Genomic DNA, 23,832 nt, shown 5'->3' with positions numbered 1-23,832 from the left:
TTAAGTATAGTTATAGTGTTGTGCAACTTTATGCACCTTTGTGTACTTTTTTGGTGCATCTTAGTCAGAGAAACAAGTAGCTTCCCACCCTGTGTAGACAGGCTGATTTGACCTTACAGGCCTCAAAGATGGTTGGATGGAAAATTTACATTTAGATCATGGGCCTCTAGGGAACCAGGGAGGCATTAGCTCAGTTCCACCCACTGTGCAGTGGAAGCGGACAAGCTGTTCTCTCTCGAGGTTCCAAGATGGGGTGTTACCTTTTCTACATTACTGTTTGAGTCAGAACACTGTGCAAGGGTCAGGACAGTCACCTGTGCCTCTATTGTTTCTCCTGTGACACTCTCAGTCAGCTTGCACGCTTTGCTTTTGAACATCAGTAGATGTGGAAAACTCATCTTATGGTGACTAAGCCAGAATAAACACCTGGTTTAAAAAATTCATATCTTTCAATTAAACCACATGTTAATAACCACCTGTTCAGAGCGACCCAATAAACAGCACTGATGTTCAGAAATTTACATTTTTTGAAATTTATTTTTTATTGTTTTTCTATTACAGTTGTCCCATTTTTCCTGCTTTGCTCTCCCCTGCTCCACCCACCTCCCCTCTCCCACAGGCCATCCCCATTTAGTTGTCCATGTCCATGGGTCATTCATATTAGATCCTTGACTAGACCCTTCCCCTTCTTTCCCTAAGCTCCTATGTTAAACTATGTTGTATTGTGATTCTTCTAAAAAGTAATTTTCACTATTAGAAACCTTACTGGCCAATGAATAGTTGTTCCCATTTTGACATGCCAGTGATCAAATGATTATATGAACTGCATAAATTTTATATTCCAGCTGTTAACCTCAATTTAGCAATCTCATTAAACTATTTCTTAGTTTTCTATGATATTTTACTGTGATCAACTTTTTATTTTGAACAAATTGCTAGACTATTACAATAAATTTTCGATGGCCTGTACCTTGATCCACCAATTGTTAATGTTTTGCCACATTTTTTTCTATCTCACTAGATCTATATTTTCTTTATCGAGGTGACATTTACATAACATAAAATTAACCATTTTAACTGAACAAGTCAGTGATAGTACATTCACAATGTTGTATAAGCGCCACCCCCCCCATCTAGTTTCCAAACATTTGCATTACCTCAAAATAAAACCCATATTCAGTAAGCAGTTATTCCCCATTCACCTTCCCCACAGCCCCTGGAAACCACCAAACTGCTTTCTGTCTGATTTGCCTATTTTGAATATTTCATATAGACAGAGTCATGTAACATGTGACCTTTTTTTTCTAGCTTCTTAGCATAATGTGCTGTAGATTCATTCACCAAGTAGCATGTATCCATACTTTTATCACAGATATTTCTCATTGATGTTGTAAATGGTTTATGGGGGAACATTCCATCACCTGCATTTCCCTGCTCCCATTTCACCCCACAAATGGGTTGGATAAGATCTCAGAGTTCCTGAAGGCCCATAGTTTCTTTTAAGTCAAGCACCTCTTTGGGGAAAGGGCAGATGTTTATTCAAGTACATGTGCATTCCTATCCCATAAACATATTGAATAGTTTAAAATGGCATAAAGAATAAAATACCCAAAGATAGCCACAATAAATAGCTATGTCACTCTGGATATGTCACTTAATCTCTCTTGTCCTCAGTTTCTTCATCTATAGAATGACCAGAGTGGATCCAAGCCCTAAGAGCCATTGTAATGAAAATTGTATGATTCTATTCCCCAGCTTACACTTTCCCTAAATCTATTATTCCAGAGCTACTTTTCCTCTGTGGTATATTACAGCAAAATTGATATTGATGAACCACTGGGTGTGTGACTCTGGAGGTTACAAATTATAGCGTGGATGAATTTACAATTCAGTTGGAACTCAAAGATAGATGAGCATGTGACAGCAGGGATATTCATAACCAGAAAACAAATGTCATTAAGAGAGATTAAATATTCAACATAAACCACACACATATCCAGTAAGGAAATTGGTAAAAATGCCAACATGAAATATCAGCCTGCCCTTACTTTTCACATGTCATTGCGCTCTTTGATTTGACCAGTCATCCATGAATCAAATAGCTACGGATGTTTCTGGAAAGTAAGTGGCAATTTAAGATTAAAGTTTACCTAACTGGTACACCAGAGAGAACATTCTCTCTTGAATTTATTTTTAGTGCTTCACTTATTTTTATTTGTTCCAATATTCAATTATAAAAATCTTCAAATACACAGCAAAATGGAAAGAATTTTACAGTGAATCCCTGTATACCCACCTCATAGAGTCTTCCATCAACATTTTACTATACTTGTTATATTACATATTTATCCATATTACTATTCATTCATCCATCTTATTTTTGAAGGATTTCAAAGTAAATTACAGACACCAACATACATGTCATTAATTAGAATTCAGTGTTTCTTTACTGATTTTTCTTTTGATGTAAAATGTACATATAATGAAATATACAAATCTTAGAGTATATATTCATTGATGTTAACAAATGCATATACCTGAGTAATCCAAAATCCTATCAAGATAGCTAACATGGAATTTATTTTTAATTTAATTTTTATATAAATATATTGTTTTAAAAATTAGTAAAACAGAAAGACTGCAGTTGCCTGCCCCTTCCTCCCAATTCCAGTTTCTGCTTCCCAAAGGCAACTACAATGGTCCCTCTCTATCGCGGTTCACTTATCACAGCCTCACTGTATCGCGGGATTTTTAAAAATATTGTATTTAATTCTTTATTGTGGATTTTCACTATATTGCAGGATTTTTGTGGTACTGTATATGTATGTTGTTAAAGTGACGTAGGTTTAAGAGTGGAGAATATGTTTAAGAACATAAGTAGTGTTTATAAAAGTGTGGAAAAGGTTAATAAGGGACTAGAGAGGTTAGTAAGGGACTGGGAAAGGTTTATGAGTGTGTGGGAAGTGTTTATAAAGCCTTAAAATATATATAAATACTAAAATAAATGTAAGGTTCCTACTTCACGGATTTTCACCTATTGGGGTGGGGCGGCGTCTAGAACGTAATACCTGCGATAAGTGGGGGAATACTGTACTTTCAAACCTTCTACATGTTTCTTCTGATAATTCTTAATATATCTGTGTATAGAATGTTACTATTTCAATTTAAGTTTTTAATTTTAGAATTATCTATTTGATTAGTTATTTTTGAAGATTAGGATTTAGCTATCTCAAGTAGTTCCCTAAACATATAATTTTCTTCCCTCCCACCCCAAATATATTTATCACATAGATTTTGGTCAAATCAATATTCAGTGTTTATATTATTTTAACTATGTAGATACTATTGATAATAGACACTAGACACTGATAACATTTTATATCCTGTCTAACTTTGTTTTTTCCCAGTTATTAACCATTCACTTTTTATTTGCTTTCTAAATAGATCTCTCACCAATTTATCTCTAAACGCTCTAATAAACCTTTAACATTCCTTTAAATGTGGTTTCACACACTAGATAATGTCTCAGTTCCATTTTTCTTGGAGGCATCACTCCAGTCTGTATTATCTGCTCCCTAAGCCCTGCTGCAGGGCTTCCCAGGGCCCGCCTTCACTTCCTCTGGCCAGTGTTGGAGTACTAATTTCTGGATCCCACATCTTCCTCACAGTTTTTTCTCTCCTTTTGATGGAACATATCCTGCTGTACTTTCTTGAGCTTATAAACTTTGAGAAGCAAATCTTTTGAAATCCTGTCCATCTGAAACTCTTTATTCTGCCATCATATTCAATTGATCATTTATCTGGTTACAGCATTCAATTGATCATTTATCTGGTTACAGCATACTAGATTGGAGATCACTCTTCCCAGAATTTGAAGATGACATTCCATTGCCTGCTATCTTTCAGTATTGCTACCTAAGGCCATCTGTTTCCTAATATTTTATATATGCTTTTGGAACATTCTTTGTATTCTAGTACCCTGAAACTTTGTGTTTATATGACTTGGCATACTTGTCCTATCTAGGAACTCACATCCTTTATTTCTTGAGGGATGTTCTTATATTATTTCTTTATAATTTCCTCTAAGGGAATATTTTCTCTGTTATCTCTTTTTGTAATTCTTCTTTGTTGTTTGATTTCTGATTTGAGCCTCCAATTTTATATTTTTCTCCTATAAAATGTTTTATTAAATGTTGACAAGATTAAAAGTTATCTTTATAAAATGTGTTTAATGTATAAGGAATAACAATGGAAACACACAGTGCCACTATTCATTTTAATGAGAACATCACTAATGAATTTGAAGCTTCCATGAGACCTTCCCAGATCCAATGGCCTTCCTTCCCACCTCAGAGGTAACCAATGCACTTTTCTTTGTAGTTTTATCACATACTTCCGTATATCTAAAGAATGTATTGTTTAGTTTTTGATGTTTTTCATTTTTATATGAATGTAATCATATTGTATGATCTCTGACACTTGCTTTTTTCATTTACATTGACTGTCCCAAATTCACCCATGCTATTCTACAAAGCAGTATATCAAGCAGTAGTTTGTTCATTTTCACTGTATTTATGTTTCAACCACAATTTATTCATACATTCTTGTATTGATGGGTGTTTGGGGTTTTTCCAAAAATTGTTTTACTATTAAAGACATTCTTTCTATGAATATTCATCAACAAATATCCTAGTTCTAGCATATATTTCTCAAAGTGGTTATACCAACTTTCACTTCCACTATTAATGTAGAAGAGTTTCAATTGCTTCACATTCTTGCCAACAGTTAATTTCATCTCCATTTTAATTATTGTTAATTATGGATGTATGAGTGATATATTGTAGTTTTAATCTGCATTGCTCTGATTATTAATGAAATCAAGCAATTGCTTCATGTTTATTAAAATTTTATACTTCTTCTATGGCATGCCTGTATGCCAGTTCAGGTCTTTTATTCACTTTTTTATATTAGTGTTTATATTTTAGCTACATCCAGAAGTTCTTTTTTTAATACATATTTTATTGTTTTTCTATTACAGTTGTCCCATTTTCCCCCTTTGCTCTCCCCTGCTCCACCCACCTCCCCCCTCTCCCACAGTCCATTCCCATTTAGTCATCAATGTCCATGGGTCATTCATATATGTTCCTTGACTAGTCCCTTCCCCTTTTTTCCTCTTATCACCTTCCCCTTCCCTCTGGTCACTATCAGTCTGTTCCTTGTTTCCATGCCTCTGGTTCTATTTTGCTTGTTTGTTTTGTTCATTAGATTTCTGTTATAGGTGAGATCATATATGGTGTTCGTCTTTCACTGCCCGGCTTATTTTGCTTAACATAATATTCTTCAGTTCCATCCACACTGTCATGAAAGGTAGGATTTCCTTCTTTCTGCTGTGTAGTATTCCATTGCGTAAATGTACCACAGTTTTGATTCACTCACTTACTGATAGACACTTAGGCTCTTCTCAGCACTTGGCTCTTGTAAATAACATTGCTATGTATGTAGGGGTGCATAGATTCTTTGGAATTGATGTTTCAGGGGTTCTTCATATTTTCTGAATACTAATCTTTTTCTGTTACTTACGTTGCAAATATCTTCCCCCAGTTTGTGGCTTTTCTTTTCATTTTTTTTTTAAAGGCAATGGGAAGCCATTGAAAGGTTTTCAAACAACAGTATGACCTGAGTAGGTGAGTACTTTAACTAGACCCTCAGTGAATGTAAGGAGTGGAGATGTGGCTTTTTCAGTAGTCCAGGCAGAGATGGTTGGTGGTAAGCTCCAGAACAGGGGTAGTAGTGGTAGAGATGGAGATGAGAGGGAGGATTCAGGAAATACTTAGGTGGCAAAATCAGGAGAGTTTGGGGACTGACTGGGGTGGGCGTGAGAGAGATGGAGCTGTGGAGGTTGGTTCTCTGAGGGGCTGTGTGGTCGGCGGTGCCTCCACTTGAGACAAAGGAGGATGGAAGCAGAGCTTGTTCTGAGGGGAAGACGATGTGCTCAGGTTGAGTCATACTGAGTTGGAGGTTTGAGATATCCCACTTTCCATTTACTATTTTCTGTGTTCTCTGTTAAAGGAAACAGCCAGTGTAGAGCACATTTTAGAATCATGTCTTTCTTTCTTTCTTTTTTTAATAAAGAGGTAAGAATGAAAGTTTGGGGCATGTAAAGGATTTAGCTTCAATTTTCCAAAAAGATTATGGGATGTGAGTTTCCTTATTCTGTGAATATGCCTTCATAAGAAGTGACTTACACTAATCAGGCAGCTTGTCCATCAGTCATTTATAAGAGTCTTTGGGACTCAGAAATTGTATATTATTTCCTGCATCTGAATCTTTACAAAACTGTTTTGGTGAAGCTTTGGCCTTAGCTCAGCTTTTTAGTGACTTGCTGGGGCAAAGGTGAATGTAATCATCTTCTTAGAACACAAGTGCATTTCCTAGAAAAACAGCAGCAGGGAACACCATGAACAGGATTGCCTCATGCTCTTGGGACAATCTATTCATCACACAGGTCACTTGGGAAAAGAAACCAAAATCCATATCCAGAAAATGAAGAAAGTGGTAAGGGCCAAATTATCAGAGCCTCCAAGTGCTTTTGCTGGTTGGGGCCACTTTATCATTTGCCACAACTCACAGTGAAAAGGGAAAATGGGCTTACATAGTTCTATTTGCAATATTATTGGATGTAGTAAGTCTAAGTGAGTTTTTTTTAGCATTATTATTGGTGTTTTTTACATTTGGTGACCTTCAGTGATATGCTTGAAAACCCAATCTACCTGTCAGAAGATTCCTTTCAGGGGTCTCACCCCTAGATGCTGGGGAGCTTTAAAAAGGTCAGATTCCTGGGCTCCAATCTAGAAGAATTTGATTTTATTGACCTGGGGCACATGGGCATCAAGACTTTTTTAATCTTCCCAGATGATTTTAATATGCAGCTAGTGTTGAGAAGCAGTGAGTGCATTCAAGCCACACCGATAACAGATTTTTTAAAATTTTTTCAAACATCTTAATGTCCACTTGGCAGAAAGTACGTAACTGAATTTATAAGCTCTGAAATATATGAGTCAGGACAAGAGTAAAAGAAAAGAAAAAAGAAATCTCCTGTTTTTGCTCACAGACTCACAGCTATTCCAAGCCCACTAAAGAGACAGCTGAGCCATTGGCTACCAGCATGAGCCCTGAAGTCAACATGTAAACTCACTTCTTCTGCTTTTCTTTCATTTATTGAACTGAATTTGAACTATATTTCAAAAAGTAAGATTCCTTGTTAATTGTCAATAGGGTATATTGAGAAGTAACTAAATGTTAGGCACTATTTTAAATCTTTTGCATTGGCAAACTCATTTAATTCTCCACACAATCCCATTTCACAGATGAGGGTGTGGGGGCACAGAGAGGTGTAGTAAGTTGCCCAAAGCCACATCCAAGAAATGGAAGAATTGAAACTCAAACCCACAACTCTGGAGCCTGCACTTTTAACCCCCCAAATATTTAGCATCTACCATATAGCAGAGACCCTAAAAGAGAATGGAGAGGGAGATAACTCTATGTGTTCATAGTGGAGGTTTTGGCAGACACTGGGAGGGCACAGTGGGGAATACAGAGATGAGCCAGACATATGCCTCCAGGAGTTCACAGGGTAAAGGCAAAAGCACAAAGAACACCACCAAGAAGCAGAGCAACAAAAGTACCATAAGAGAAGCCCAAGTGAATGTGAACATGGGATCAAAGGAGAAGAGGTTCCTTTTTCTCATCAGTAAAAGCTCCTTTCAGGAAGGAGCATTAGAAAGTAATTTTTTTTCTGACTGCAGCACTGATCAGAGGTAGGAAAGCAGCCAGAGGAGAGGTGGAAATAGAGGCTGGAACCTTGTTTTAGGGGGCATAGTTAGGTCCCCAGGTGGAGCCCTCTCCCTTCACTGCACTAGAACCCAGCTTGCTCTCGCACAGAGAGTTAACTGAGCTGAGTTTTGGAGGGTGAATTTCCAGGTGGGAAAGTCAGCTGTGCCTGTCTCAGAGCCCTGAATCTTACCTCTCCCTGGAATTTTTGTCACATTAATACCTTTCACAAGCATGGAGAAAAGGCTCTTTCTTGCCTTCTTTTGGCAAGCTGGGGCATGCTGTCACTTTCAAGAACTTTGATAAATATTAGGGAAGAAGTAAAAAGGAAATAGTTATGTTTAAATAGCATTTTAGTATGGCAGTAGTCAATTTTTCATGTACCAGATTTCTGAACCCATATCCCAATATAAGGGCCACAAAATCTCCTTATCCTTAGATGATAACCTATTGCAGACGCAAACGGCTAGTACAGTCTTGTATGTACCACCTCTAGCTTCTTTCCCTAATGACTTCCTCTGAGTTGCAACAAGCGACTGGCTATTAACTAACTTCTTTGCTCCCTCCCTTCCTTCCTTTCTTTCTTCCATTCTTCCATCCTTCTTCATAAATTCATTGAACACATAATGGGTCACAGGTGCTATGTTAAAAATTAAGTGGTGAATATTTTCCTATGCTTCTCACCGCCAGGGATAACATCTTAGATAGGATGATTGTCCTTGATTCTTCACTCCTTTTTCTGCCAGTAAACTTACAGTGCCTGCCAGTAGAGTAGAAAAAGTATACTTCCCTGCCCACAGTGACTTTCAGTTTGGCCATGTGACTTGCTTTGGCCAACGAAATATTAGCATATGTGACATAACTAAGGTCTTCAAAGTGCTAGATGTTTGACTTCTGCCTTGTACTTCATGTTAGTCCTCATGAGATGAATGTACTCTGGGTAGCTGCTGCTCCCATAATGAGGAGATACAGGAGTATATGTAGCTCAGTCTATAATCCAGAGCCCAGCTGAGCAGAGCAGTAGCCGATCTGCAGACCTCTGAGCCAGAAAAAAAAAATTTTTTTTCCTACTAAACCTCTGAGAATTTGGGGTTGCTTGTTGCCTAGCATTTTTCTAGCTATAGCTTACTATTAGACCCAGATAAGGACTAGACCAACCAAACCATAGAATCCCTCCATATACCCCCACACCACTAAAATTCTAAATTTTTGTGCGTGTATACCAATCCCAAGGTCCTCTGTGTTTTAGTTTCATCTGTAAACTATGGGTAACATGCGAGGATTAAATGGGTGCTATATATAAAGTGCCTAATACAGTGTCTGGCACATAGTAGACATTGAATACTTGATGATTTAGGGGAAAGGGAAGTTAAAATAACACAGTTATTGAGAGCTTACTGTGTGCCACACACTGTTCTGACTACTTTATTAACTCAAATAAATCTTGTAAAACCCTCTAAGGTAGTTACTATCATCCCATTAATAGGTGAGGAAAGTGACACACAGAAAGATTAAATAACTTGTCTGAGGTCCCACAGCTAAGAAGGTATAACAAAGAATTTGAACACAGGCAATTTGGCTCCAGAGCCCATGCTTCTATTCTTGTTGTTGTTCTATATGTATAATTGACATATAACACATTAGTTTCAGATGTATAACACAACGATTATATATTTATATACATTGTGAAATGATCACTACAACAACTCTAATTAAAATAGCCATAACCACATTGCATTATTCTTTTTTTGTAATGGGAACTTTTAAGATCTATTCTTTTAGCAACTTTCAAATATGCAATACAGAGACTTCCAGTCAACATGGCAGTGTAGGCAGACATGGCTCGCCTCTTCGCACAGCTGCATCAAAATTACAACTAAAATATAGAACCACCATCAGCCAGAACTGTCAGAAATAGAGCTGAATGGAAGTCTGACAAGTACGTAATTAAAGAAACCACATCCATCCAGACAGGTAGGAGGAGCGCAGACATGGAACGGGCTGGCCCCTCATCCATGTGCAGTGGATAGAAATCCGGGAGGGATATCTCGTGAGTGAAGAGTCCCCGCCCCACATCAAGACCCCCAGCCCAGGGCTCCAGAGCCAGGAAGATAAGTCCCCACAACTTCTGGCTCCAAAAACCAGTGGGCATTGAGTCAGTGGAAGAAACTTCTGGAGCCCGAAGCAGCTCATCTTAAAGATTTCACACACAGACTTACCTACTCAGACCCACTCCTCTGAGCTCCAGCACCAGGGTAGCAGCTTGAATGGCACCAGTGGTATACAGGGAGAAACTGAAATTTCTCACATCAAGGTGAGAAGAAGCCATTCTCCCTTTTCTAAATCCTCCCCCAACAGAGCCAGTAAGCTGGTACCATATCTGAGACTCCATCAACCTGGCTAACAATGTTTGACCCACCTTGGAGATCCCCAGAGACTCTGCTTACCCAACTTACCAGCCCACCCAAGCTTCTTTTCCATATGAATGGCTGGTCTTGGCTCATGCTTCACAACTTCCTAAATCCTATCAAACAAGCAACAGCTGGCCTCAGTGAGCCCCAGGCCCAGCACTAGCAGCAGCCAGCCTAGATTCACAGCTTGGCTTTGCCTGGGATCTCTAAGCTCAGCACAATTAGCAGCCATCTCAGATTGCTTTATAGCTCAGGCAGTGTGGCCCCGGGAAAAACACAGGTGGGGGCTAACCTTGGCCTGCACCACCCAGGAAACCCCAGGGCCAGTACACCCAGTGGATAGCTACAGACCACTCTGGAGTACCACCACCCTGCCCCAGCACAGTTGATCCTCCATGGATGGCAGAGTGGTCACAGCCAATGCTTATAGCTGACTGGCCTGGGTAAATCCCTCCCATTTATCTGCCAGTAGCAACCAAGGCTCAACTACAAGAGGAGGGTGTACTCAGCCCACACAAAGGGCACACCTCAAGTACCCAGCTTGGATGATAGGGGAGGCTGTGCCACTGGACCCTACAGGACACCTACTACATTAGGCCACACTACCAAGACATGGAGTCATAGCAGTTCTACCTAATACACACAAACAAACACAGGGAGGCTGCCAAACTGAGGAGACAAAGAAACATGGCCCAAATGAAAGAACAGATCAAAATGCCAGAAAAAGAGCTAAATGAAATGGAGATAAGCAATCTATCAGGTGCAGAGTTCAAAGCACTGGTTATAAGGATGCTCAAGGAACTTAGTGATGACTTCAACAGCATAAAAAATATCCAGTCAGAAATGAAGGCTACACTAATTGAAATAAAGAACAATTTACAGGGAAACAACAGTAGAATGGATGAAGCCAAGAACCAAATCAATGATTTGGAACATAAGGAAGGAAAAAGCAACCAATCAGAACAACAAAAAGAAAAAAGAATTAAAAAAAAATGAGGATAGTATAAGCAGCCTCTGGGACAACTCCAAGAGGTCCAACATTTGCATCATTGGGGTGCCAGAAGGAGAAGAGAAAGAGCAAGAAATTGGAAATCTATTTGAAACAAGTAATGAAAGAAAACTTCCCTGATTTGGTCAAGGAAATAGACCTGCAAGTCCAGGAAGCACATAGAGTCCCAAACAAGATGGATGCAAAGAGGCCCACTCCAAGATACATCATAATTATAATGCCAAAGCTTAAAGATAAAGAGAGAATCTTAAAAGCAGCAACAGAAAAGTAGTTAGTTACCTACAGGGGAGTTCCCATAAGACTGTCAGTTTCTCAGAAGAAACTTTTCTGGCAAGAAGGGATTGACAAGAAATATTCAAACTCATGAAAAGCAGGGACCTACAGCCAAGAGACAGAATCATGAATATTGAAAGCATTTTTATAGTTGCCAGATAGGAGTGGGGTGTGGGGGAATGGTTGAAGAGGTGAAGGGATTAAGAAATAACAATGGATAGTTATAGAATAGCCATGAGGATATAAAGTGCAGTATAGGAAATGGAGTAGCCAAAGACCTTATACACATGACTCATGGACATGAACTCAAGGTAAGGATCACTTGAGAGAGTGGAGGGTGCTCGGTGAAGAGGGGCGAAGGGGGAAAAGTCAGGACAACTGTAATAGCATAATCAATAAAATATAATTTTAAAATATTCAGGGGCTCCTGAACTGGCTGGCTCTGGCTCTCAGGCTCTCTTTTCCTGGATGATGCAGAATGATCACACTGCAGCTGCCTGCATTTCCCAATGGATGGTATTTTGTATGGGAAAGAACTCTGGGCACAGCCTAGTGGTGGGCTGGCCTGGCAGAGGGTAGCAGGGTTATTCTTTGGGTGTTCTAAAGGGGACAACCTCTGAGGAAGAAGCTGGCCATCCTTCCAAATTCTGTAGCTTTTGTATCTTGTTTTAGTTTGTAAACTAACCCTATAGAAATAAAATAACTAAAAACTAATGGTAAATGATAGGAGAACCTAGGTATTACAGTTTATCCTTAATTGTTAGGTTTAAGTGATTAAAGCTGTGATTTGATAGGCTTAAGTGACTGCTTCTGAATAAAGACTCCTTTCCTTTATCACTAAATAAATAAATAAATAAATAAATAAATAAATAATATGCAATACAATATTATTAACTATAGCCACCACGCTGTACATTATAGCATCCCCAGGACTTTAGTTTATAACTGGAAGTTTTTACTTTCATCCATTTTGCCTACCCCTGCCCCATATCCCCAGAGTCCTTGCTCTGAATCACAATGTGTACCCCTCTAAGCAGGGAGGCCTTTCAAAATAGTGGATGAGTTCACATGAGCCAAGAGGCAGACCTGGACTAATCTAGTGCCCAAGGCCACACAAAGTAGGAAACAAGGAAAAACACAATGCAGAGTATAATATAGCACACTAACTTGGCAACCAACTGCAAGTAGTGGGCGTTGGATGAAGAGGCAGAGCTTATTCTACTGTGTATGATTTTTGCAAATCACAAAAGGATAAATTCTCAATCAGTTGTATATTCTAAGAAACTCCATCATGTCCTGAGAAGTTGTCATGAGATAGTTGAGAAACTTGAAACATCTTATGCAGAGGATAGAGACTCAATCTGATTTGGGACTGCCATTGTTGAACTGTGAGAAGACAAGTCAACTTCCACTTGGTCTTTTTTCAACCCAGAGATTTCACTTCTGCTATAGTTATGCCAAAACCATTCATGTCTTAAGTATATTCTGTGTCCAAGTCTCAAGTAAGTGAAAAATAATAATATGCATATCCCACTGCAATATTGAATGTCTGCCTAAATGTCAATCATAATTCTCCATTCTTTCCAAAGAATGATTCTTTCATATGTCTTCCACCACTACCACTCACCAACTCTTCTGTTTTCTTTTGGCAAGTTCAATAAACCTTCCTTATATTATGAATTCAAATTTATTTACTTTAAAATTGTTGTTTATTATACATGGAAACATGTTTTCATTGTTCAATTGATATGTTTTCCTGTTTGCAAAAATTATTTCAGTATCTGGGGTTGGGTTAGTATATAACAGGATTTTTTTCCATTGAAATTAATGAAAACACTTTCAATTAATAATGTTTTAGTGGCAGGGCTTTTAGAATAAAATGAAGAATGGTTTAATTTGGTCATGTAATGAGAATTCAATATGTGTTTAATGAATGAACAGGCTCATGCATCAGTGAAAGTCACAGGAGGAGGGAGTTTCAAGATGGAGAAACAGAGCTGGTGCTACTCCCTATGGTGAGAATACATAAATGGTACATTCTTTCCTTTCCACTCTCTCATTTCAGTCTCTTAGTAGCTATTTAGGAGATGTTTTCTTATTTGGTCCTTTGAAATCTATGATTTTGAGATGTAGAGATTAATAATCTCTGATTTTTATAAGTAGTTTCCTTTTGAAATGTTAATATGACTGATCCATATCCAAGTTCTACTAGTGTACCATCTCTCGTGAACCAGGCCGGTGCTCAAGACTAAATTATGTGGTTAAAGACCTATGTTAAAATATGGACAGGTGGGAAATGAATTCTTTGGAAGTCGTTATAGTATTGGCATTAATTAGTGCACTGAAGAGTGTGCTCTTCTCTGTCACACTGTGCAAAGATTGAAACTTGGCCTGGAGGAGTATCGTCGTCGGCAGCCATCTGTCTCGAGAGACGATGGTGTAGCTTCTTAAGAGTCTATCTGCACCGCCGAGAATGGCTGTGCAGTCCGACTCGGGAGTGACACGGTATCTGTCTCCTCCCGTGTTGAATCGACATCTTGCGATGACGCTGGAGTGTCCTCTCCAGTGAAGCTGAAGCTACAGAGCCTGGGCAGGGTGATATGGAGGGTCTGCTGTTGCCCATGCAGCAGACCCCCCCTCTCTTCGCAGCTGAAGGGTCCAAGGGAAAGACGGAGTCAATGCAGCTTGGCTTCAGGTGCGCCGCAGGAGTTGCCGGTGTTGACTACAACGTCAAACCGCCTTAGGAACTCCGGCTCCGGATTTTCTGTCGGGGTTTACTCCCTTAGCCTTTCCCCTGAAGAGGTATGCCGCAAGGCAGCGGAGGTTTTTTGGAGTCAGAGTTTTCCTTCTCTGATGTGCCCTGACTGGAAGATCGAACCAGCGACACTTAGCTCGCAGGCCGACGCTCAATCCATTGAGCCAAACCAGCCTCCTCCTGGAGGAGTATAGTACACAGCTAAAAAGAGGCCCCTGAGAAGACTGGGGAAGCCACAAGTAGGTGCTGAATTCCTGGGCCTGGGAATGAGTTAATGGAGTGATAGACTGAATGCTTGAGTTCCTCTGAATTCATATGATGCAATTCTAACTCCTAGTATTAGGAGGTGGGGTCTTTGGTAAGTAGTTAGGTTGTGAGAGTGCTTTTTCTCCCTGCTCTCCACCATGTGAGGACACAGCCAAGAAGGTAGTCATCTGTAGACCAGGAAGAGGGCTCTCACCAGAATCTTCCCATGCTGGCACCCTAATCTCAGATCAGAACTGTGAGAAATACATTTCTGTTGTTTATAAGCCACCCAGACTATGGTACTATGTTATAAGAGGCCAAGCAGAGTAAGACAGGAAACCATCAAAATAGAGGACTACCATGCTAAAAATAAACAATTGACTTCATTTGTTTCACTGGAGTTGACCCTATTCATTGCACTGAATATTGGTTAGAATATGTTATCCATTGTCTTAAAATTAGACATATGGTTATGGAGAGTTTTTCATTGCTGTGGCATTTGTTAGAGTGATATTTGAGTTCTTTACCTTTAAAACCAAGCAGTGCCCATATAAATTAGAAGTCCAGTCTTGGACATTACCTGTGGCAGACACTCTTGGTTGTCTACCCAACAGCCCTGTCACCTTCTTTCTCTGTAACAAATAGAGGCCTGATTTCATTCAGGTACCAGATAGCTATGTGTTTAAAGGAAGGTCAGGACACTTCCCAGCCCCACAAGGTGAATCTTGAGTAGTCAAAGGCAAAACGAACAATTCTTTCTGGTGATCAATTGGACATGAGAAAAATTATTCTGGGGGTGGGGTGCAAAGTCTTCTGAGAAAGGGTTTTCTTTATTCAAAAAGAGATACATAGGGAAAAATTGGTCTTTGCCTCTGTCTATGGAAAGGTGAAGAGGTGATAGTAGGCACTGCTGCAGCCATTTTGCAGCCATGAGGGGACAAACACGTAGACCAATGCCAACATGCTGAAGGTGGCAGAACAGAAATAAGGAAAAAAAACTTCTTAAAAATTGTTATTCTATTACAGTTGTCCCAATTTTTTCTCCTTTGCCCTCCTCCACCCAGCCCATCGCAACCCCTCTCCCACAGTCAATCCCCACGCTGTTGTCCATGTCCGTGGGTCATTCATACATGTTCTTTGTCTAGTCCCTTCCCCTTCTTTTCATCGTTATCCCCCTCCCCCTCCCCTCTGCTGCTGTGAGTCTATTCCATGTTTCCATGTCTCTGGTTCTATTTTGCTCATTAGTTTATTTTGTTCATTAGATTCCTCTTACAAGTGAGATCATACATGGTATTTGTCTGTCACCGACTGGATTATTCCACTTAGGATAATTCTCTCTAGTTCCATCCATGCTGTCACGAAAGGCAGGAGTTCCTTATTTCTTTCTGCTGCATGGTATTCCATTGTGTAAATGTACCACAGTTTTTTGATCCACTCATCCACTGATGGGTCGTCGTCGTCAGCAGCTGTCCGTCTCGAGAGACGATGGCGTAGCTTCTTGAGAGTCTATCTGCAGCGCCGAGAATGGCTGTGCAGTCCGACTCAGGAGTGACAATCCCTGCCGCACTTGTTACAGGTGAAGGCAGATGGCCGTTGTTGCTGCTGTTGACGCTGCTTCCGCCTGATGGGTACTTAAGCTGTTTCCAGCACTTGGCTATTGTAAATAGCGCTGCAATGAAATAGGGGTGCATAAGTTCTTTTGAATTGGTGTTTTGGGATTCTTAGAGTATATTCCCAGAAGTGGGATCATTAAGTCAAAATGCAGTTCCATTTTTAATTTTTTGAGGAAAGCTCATTCTGTTTTCCACAGTGGCTGCACCAGTCTGTATTCCCACCAACAGTGCACGAGAGTTCCCTCTTTTTCACATCCTCACCAGCACTTGTTGCTTGTTGATTTATTAATAATGACCATTCTGACAGGTGTGAGGTCATATCTCATTGTGGTTTTAATTTGCATCTCTCTGATGGCTAGTGATGTTGAGCATAAAATCTGGTTTCTTGGTGGTATCATTAAACTTCTGAATGAACTAACCCTAGAACTTCCTTCCTCTGGACTTGTTACATGAGGTAATAAAGGCTCTCGCTCAAAATGCAGTATGATTACCAGTAGAATCAGCAGGCCTGGGAGCTTGTTAGAAATGCAGAATCTCAACCTGCTCCAGACTTACTGAATCAGAATCAGCATTTTTAAAAGAGTCCCCAATGATTTCTAGCCATATTCAAGTTTGAGAAGCATTGGTTTAAGCTCTTTCTGATTAGATTTTATGGTACTTGCAGCTAGAAAGCAAACTAATATTCTGTCTTATACACTGATAGCAAAGATCTTGTTTTCTTATTACCACCAAGAAAAGGATGCAAGTAACGGACAAAAGTGTTTCTACCTATGCAAGTCTTCCAGACCTATTAAAAAAGTTTCCTAGCTCTTTAAACTGCTTTGTTTTCAATATTGAGAGGAAATAACTTATCACATAGTAAATGCCATTTTTTTTTTTGTTTTGGCTTCAAAGGGTAATAGTGAAAATAGTTGTTAAATTCACTGAAAACACAGACTGTACGTATACTTCTTGAGTTGACATCTTCAGGTAAACCAAGACCAAAGGGGCAAGACATAGAAAGGGGAAAACGCACCGACAGAAAAAAAGAGTTGTAAACTGCATACTTGACATCTGAGATTTCCTCATTAAGACATCTCAGATTTCCTCATAATGTGGTTACTCAAGAGTAATTGTGGTTCCCATCCAAATTGCTACCATGTTAATAACACAAAGTGAAATAATTCTGAGTTGTAAGGGAAAACAAGATACTCTCATAGCATTGTTATTCCTGAAAAGACTACTCGAGTTTCCTGAGGTTGCCCAAATCAGGCAATTTCATAAGTCATTCTGTGTTTACACTGCGTTTAAGCAACTGTTAAAATAAAAGAGGCCACTAAGTATGATTACTTAATGGCCTATTGGTAGACCCTTAACCAATTTCAACAAACAAAAATTCTGCAGCTTTTTAAAAAGAAATCTTCATTGTTCTGTTTTGATTGCCTTTCAACAACAAGCTATTGGGAAATCATTTAGGTTGGTGCTTATTATGAAAACACTTACTAAGATTAGTTCATAGCCTGAATTTCTGAAATCTCATTCATTACGAGAGGTAAACAGCTGAGCAAAAAATTATGCTGAGGATTTAAAGGTTAAACCAATATACTATTTAGTAATAATCCTTAAAAAAATTAAAGTCATGGGTTCACAATTTTACTGTCATTCCACATTATAAAATCACCGTATTTCCACTATAGAATCACTGAGAGGAAAAATGGAAATACACCATTCTACAGTGTTTATAAAAGCAATCAACTGGCATGATACAAACCCAAAAGAGATCCCACCCCCCCAAAAAAAGACCCAAGCCAGGTCAAGGCCTTGCTTTGATCAGTTTAAATATCTATGGAAAATGATAGCCAAAGCTAATAAGAAATAACTCCTGAACTGGATATTTGCACATTTCCCATTAAAAAACTAATAGAGACGGCCTATTCCCAACAAGTCACTTGGAAGTTCATGGCTCTATTTGTGCATTTGTCTCCATGATCTTTTCCACTCTGGCTGCCTGCATTGCTTTCCTCTTTAGCATCTCCAATGATGGAAATGTACCCTAAAAAGGAAAGGGAAAAGTTGAGACACATCTTTGAGCAACTTCAAGGACTGACTGAAAAATTTACCTTAAGAGGAGGAGGCAACAAATGGATGATGCTTGTGCTCCACAGGTGAAACTCACATATATGTGGCCTCCTGGATTCTGTTCTTGTGGGAACCTTGCTCTATTCTCTCAGTTGAATCTAAGCCTCAGTATTCAGAGAGAAAGGTGGGGCTGAAGAGTTTCATGTGGAATTATCAAATATTTGTATCTACAAAATACAAGTGAGACCCTCTAGCCTGTGAGAGTTGTGGGCATACAGATACATAGGACTTGTTTTCCTACCCTGTCACTCTTATTCAATTCTGTATTCTGAGCACCCAGAATAGCTCCTAGGCTGTAAAAAGAGCTCAATAAATATTTGTTGAATAAATGAAGAAATTGTGGCTGTAAAGGCTTTCCTCCTGGGGTTTACAACAATAAACAAATCCCCACCCCCAAGACAACTTGGCATTGACTTTTTTGACTTTATCACATGAGAGCTCAGTAAAACCCTACATTTAGGGAGATAGGTCAAGGATTTCTCTACTGCATCTCACTAGTATGCTGTTGCAAATCGTACATACACTACCATCATACAAAAGCAGCCCCACAAAGGATCCTCTATATATTGAAAGATGGCTTTGGCCATAGGAAGAGGAATGTTCTCCCTGGTGCAATAATGGATCCTAGAACTATGTTCTACAGTAATTTGGGATGGCAGGAGTTAGAAGTTTTGCATCAATAGAGGACTGTTTGAAGTCTTTATCTGTTCCATGTTTCCTACCACAACAATTTTGTATTAGAAATATAGCTCCCTGTCCCTAACTATGAAGGATATTTGCTAATGAGCCAAAATTAAGAGTCCAAAGAGCCTGGAGAGTGGGCAGACAAAGCCTCTGATGGTCAGTGAATGTGAGCTCCTCTCTTTTGTATTCTCTTCCCCAGGCAGACAGAACCATTCCTCAACTCAATCTCCTTCCCAGACAGAGCATACTCACACAACTGTTTTCCTCCAAATGTTCAAAATGTAGCTTTTTAAAACCTACTGAGTAACCCAGAGTTTCTTGCAACAACCGTATAGGGCCTGTTGTATTTTACCAAAATTTTCCTAGTGTAAACAGATGCCTCCGATGTAAAGGTTGGCTCTGTTGGCCTCTAACACTAGAAGAGAAGAAATGACCATGAAGCCCGGGAACACAAAAAAAGGTTTTCTTTCTTTAGGAGAAAAAAAATCCCAACACTATTTTAGTTTAAACTAAGCAATGAAACAAAATGTGGGACTACAAATTTTGCCTCTTAAAGTCTTTATCTAAGGTTTGTATTAATATCCTCAATGGGTGTTGCATTAGTCTAGATCAACTCAAACCCAAAGAATTAAGCTCCAAAGTGTTAAGCTAGCTAAAGTCATTTAAAACAAATAATAGTGAAGTGTTTTGGAGTTTTATTTTTGTTTTGCTCTTCACATCTCAAAGTGCAAATATTGAAACTCCAAACCCTACAAGTGATTTGTATAAATATAGACAAGATTGATGCATCCTCCTCCTTCTTTTCAGTGAATATGTTGCTAACTCACAATATGTTGATGAGCTGTGGTGTGGAATCTATTTTAGTAAGAAGACCAATTATACATTTGTTTTTGGAAATTATCCTGAGATACTTACCTATAGTTCTGAACTTTTTTTTTTTTTCAGGTCTTTTGGAAAATGGTAAATGCTTCAAAACTCTTTAAAGATACTGACATTTTAATTTGCAAGCTTCCCTTGTTGATTATACTGGGGCACTGAACAAAAATATTAGAGAGGAAAGCAGCAGTGAATAAACAGAAAGAGATTCAAGACACATTTTTTAAAAGAAAGAGAAAATTAAACATACAACCACACACACACAGAGACACAAGTAAGCAGAACCTTTATCTGTGGTTAATGTTTGTTTGCATTCACTTCCAAATTATTATCTTTTGGTCTGTTTTACATTATGCTTACTTATGTAATATGATTATTATTTTTAATCCATTCTTCAATATGCTTAAAAAGACTAATATCCTTGCATGAGAATATTGTTTCATTGTCTTCTCCTTATGTTTGCATTCATGAAATTCCTGGACAACACTACCTAGTTTGGAGGAGCTGAAGGCAAAACCAAATCTATGTGAAAGCATTCTACACTGGTTCCATGTTTTGTTAGAAATTGTTAAGACTACTTTGAAGGTGGTGGGAGGGCTGTGGTCCTTCTGGAGGCTCTAGGGAGAATCCATTTTCTTGCCTTTTTAAAATTCTTTCAGGCTGCCAGCATTCCTTGGTTCATGGTCCCTTCCTCCATCTTCAAAGCTACAAATGACCATCAATCTTCCTTGCATCATATCACTGTGAACTCCTCTTCTGACTCTTTCTTCCACATTTAAGGATCCTTGTGAATATATTTGGCCCACCTGGATAATCCAGGATAATCTACCTATTTTAAGGTGAGATGATTAGCAACCTTAATTCCATCTCAGTCTTAATTCTCCTTTGCCATATAACATAATGTAGTCACAGGTTTCAGGAATTAAAATATAGACATTTTTGGGGGAGCCACTATCTTGTACACCATAGGACCTAATAGGAAGTAACCCATTCTCTAATCACACTCTGGCTAGGTTTTGCTCATTCTTGGCAGTTGGCTCACCTCAGTGGCAATGATGAAGGTGCATCAGTAGTGGAGGAACACTTATAGTTCTAAAAGCAAGACAATTAGTTCACTGTGATACAGAGGAGTGTGTATGCATTGGTGTGTATGAGGGCACTAGGAAGCAGCATCAGACACACTGAGAGTGTGGGCTCTGGAGAGTACAGTGATTCACAACTCTGCTCCAGCACTTATGGGACCTTGAACCAATTACTTGCCTTCTTTCTGGCATCAGTTTCCCCCGGTATCAAATGGGAGTAACACTTACCTTATAAGGTATTGTACATATTACATGAAATAATGAATGGGAAGCAACTAGCACAATGCCTAGCCTATAATTAATACTATTTCTGCAGAACTATGGGATTCTGCTTTGAGCCGAACCATGTCCCTTTGAACACAATAACCACATGGAAAAAGTGTGCTATCACGTAATTTCCCCACAAGGCAAACTCTACTCCACTAGAGCATTATATTTGGGTCCTAATTATGAAGTCTAAGTCAACATTAAAAGGGCCTTGAAATAGCACTATACATAAGCACCTGGTTAATAAAAACCTTCTGAGGATGATAATACCTCAAAAATATTTACTCTCAAGTTACTCTGGCAGGCAATTCACTGGGGGAAATGCTGAGGACTTGCCAAGTACAGCACTCATCATATGTTAAAAATAGATGTCAGAAAGCCATTCAATAACTGCAGCAGCTTTTATAGTCTTAGAAATTTGTATTAAATTGCTTTAGCCCAGGTATGGGATAAAGCTCGTTCAAATATAAAAGCAATTATCACTTTGATATTCAATCATCATATGTTTTCAATAAGCAAAATTTCAACTCTTTGGTGCACCATATATGTCCTCTATCTGTAAGGTACTTGTAAAAATCTTCTAGGCACCTCTTAATTATTTGTATTTTAGCATTTTACCTGAAAAGGGGGCAAAATTAGTTGTCCAAGGCCACCAAAATAAAATAAATAATGGCAAACCAGAGAAAGGAATGCTCAAAATTATTTTGATGCCCCAACCACTACCATATGCATTTGTAGCATTAAATGAAAACAAATCATTCCCTCATAGAGAACTTCCATGGTCTCAGGAGAAATACTGACATATTGCATCAGAGTCATTTTTCTGTGGTCTGAGTATCAAAATAGGAAGCCCTCCGAGCTGCTCCAGATGCACACTTATTTTGTTATTATCCGGAAGAGCATCCAGAGGGAAAAGAGCATTATCAAATGCATAATAATTTCAACAAATTCAGATGATTTTTGTGATAGTTCATATATTAACGAATTCTTCTTTGAAGAAAATCATTCCGACTACTAATAGCTTTCTCTTTCCCCATCCCTAGGGCTTCCCATATTTTTTAATTCTCTACTTCAGAGTAAAAATTTAAAGTGAAGCTGACTCATGTACCCCATGATTAACTGTAACTTCTTTTCCTTTCTTCCTTCAGATCCTTTCCACAATGTGAATATTTCCTGTGACAGCTAGCCAAAATTCTTTGGCCAGCCAAAACTAAGCAAAAAATGACCACTGTTTTAGTAACTGAAAAGTCTTTGAAAGTAACTTCAGCATCTCCAATGAACTTGAAGAAAGTCTACTGTCTAATTATATTTTTAAAAATTAATTATAAATGCAATAAAATTAGGAAAGGGTGCAAATGGATAAAGTTGTTGACTATTTCACCTAGCTATTATATTTAAGTCTGCATCAATGGGTTTGGTGATTTTCTTATCAAAATAGATTTATAAGATATAACCAAATGTTATAACATGGACAACGGTGTAGGGATTGACTATGGAAGTGGGCTGGGTGGAGGGTAAAGGGGGAAAATTGGGGCAACTGTAACAGCATAAACAATAATAAAAAAGTTATCTTATAGTCAAGGAATGTATGTAACTTAACCAAATTCCAAATTTAAACCCTTGGAAGAACTAGCCATAGTCACTTAAAAAATGATATTTCAATGATGTGAATATCAAAGAATTTATTTCTTTTTAATATTTACCACTATTGTTTTATAATAATATCTTATTCTTGTTTTCTGGCTGACACATTTAGAAGTATGCAATGCTCAAAAAAAAGCAATTTCTAATGATAATACCCATTAGTAGTACGAATACAAAATGAGCCTCAGACACTTCTGAGGGGAACTAGAATAGCCTTTTTGCTATTTGGCAATGGCGTATCAAACGTTTTAAAACTATGTATCACCTATAATCCAGAAATTCTATTCCTTGACATTTATTATAGTAAAACCATCAGCAAAGCACCCAACTGAGTTTATCAAAGGCCTTTCTCAAATAAAGACAAGTCCTTCTTTTACAGAAACTTGGGTGCCAGCTTGAAAACATATTTTTGCTCACACCACTGCACATAGACATATTTTTTGTGTCAAAATTTACTAGGAACCCACTAAAACGGCTGACGTGAAAATGACTGACAATGCTAAGTGATAACAAGGCTATAGAGCAGTTAGAACTCATAATCTGCTAGTGGGATTGTAGAATTATAAACCACTTTGGGAAAATGTTTGACAGTTTCTATAAGGAAACATCTATCTTGTGGCTCAGCAATTCTACTACTAGATATTATTTAAGAGAAATAAAAACATGTTCCCAGAAATATTTGTATAAGAATGATCATAATAGCCTTAATCATAATAGCCCCAAATGAAAAACAGCCATCAACAGGAGAATAGGTAAATCAATTGAGGTACTGCTATACAATGAAATATTATGCAGCATCCATAACATGGATGAATTTTACAGACATTATGATGAGTGAAAAAAACTGGATGTGAGTACATATTATACAATTCCATTTCTGTGAAATCCTAGAATAAACAAAAATAATCTATGGTGATAACTGTAAGAAAGTGAGGTAAGAGAAAATTTCTGTATCTTGTGCTGGGTGGTAGTTACACAGGTGAATATGATAGAAAAACTAATCTGGCCATATACTTAAAAACTA

At 38.5% G+C, this 23,832-nt stretch overlaps 1 long non-coding RNA gene across 4 annotated transcripts in view; it reads left to right on the top strand.

Moving 5' to 3' along the window:
- Positions 1–22,661, top strand: part of LOC149991802 (uncharacterized) — a 209,597-nt gene extending 186,936 nt beyond the window's left edge. For 2 of the 4 annotated variants that reach the window (XR_016508571.1, XR_016508570.1), the window contains 3 exons: positions 19,885–19,899; positions 20,475–20,654; positions 22,313–22,661. This is a non-coding gene — a long non-coding RNA (uncharacterized LOC149991802). Of the gene's footprint in view, positions 1–13,464; positions 13,533–19,884; positions 19,900–20,474; positions 20,655–22,312 lie in introns of those variants that run through there. The other 2 variants (XR_016508573.1, XR_016508572.1) reach the window with 2 other exon arrangements.
- Positions 22,662–23,832: the final 1,171 nt, after the last annotated feature.

This window comes from Furipterus horrens, unplaced genomic scaffold (genome assembly GCF_987537825.1).
Source record: "Furipterus horrens unplaced genomic scaffold, mFurHor1.1.pri manual_scaffold_17, whole genome shotgun sequence".
Classification (NCBI taxonomy): domain Eukaryota; kingdom Metazoa; phylum Chordata; class Mammalia; order Chiroptera; family Furipteridae; genus Furipterus; species Furipterus horrens.
Note: the sequence above shows the minus strand (reverse complement) of the source record. Positions and strands in the feature narration are given on the sequence as shown.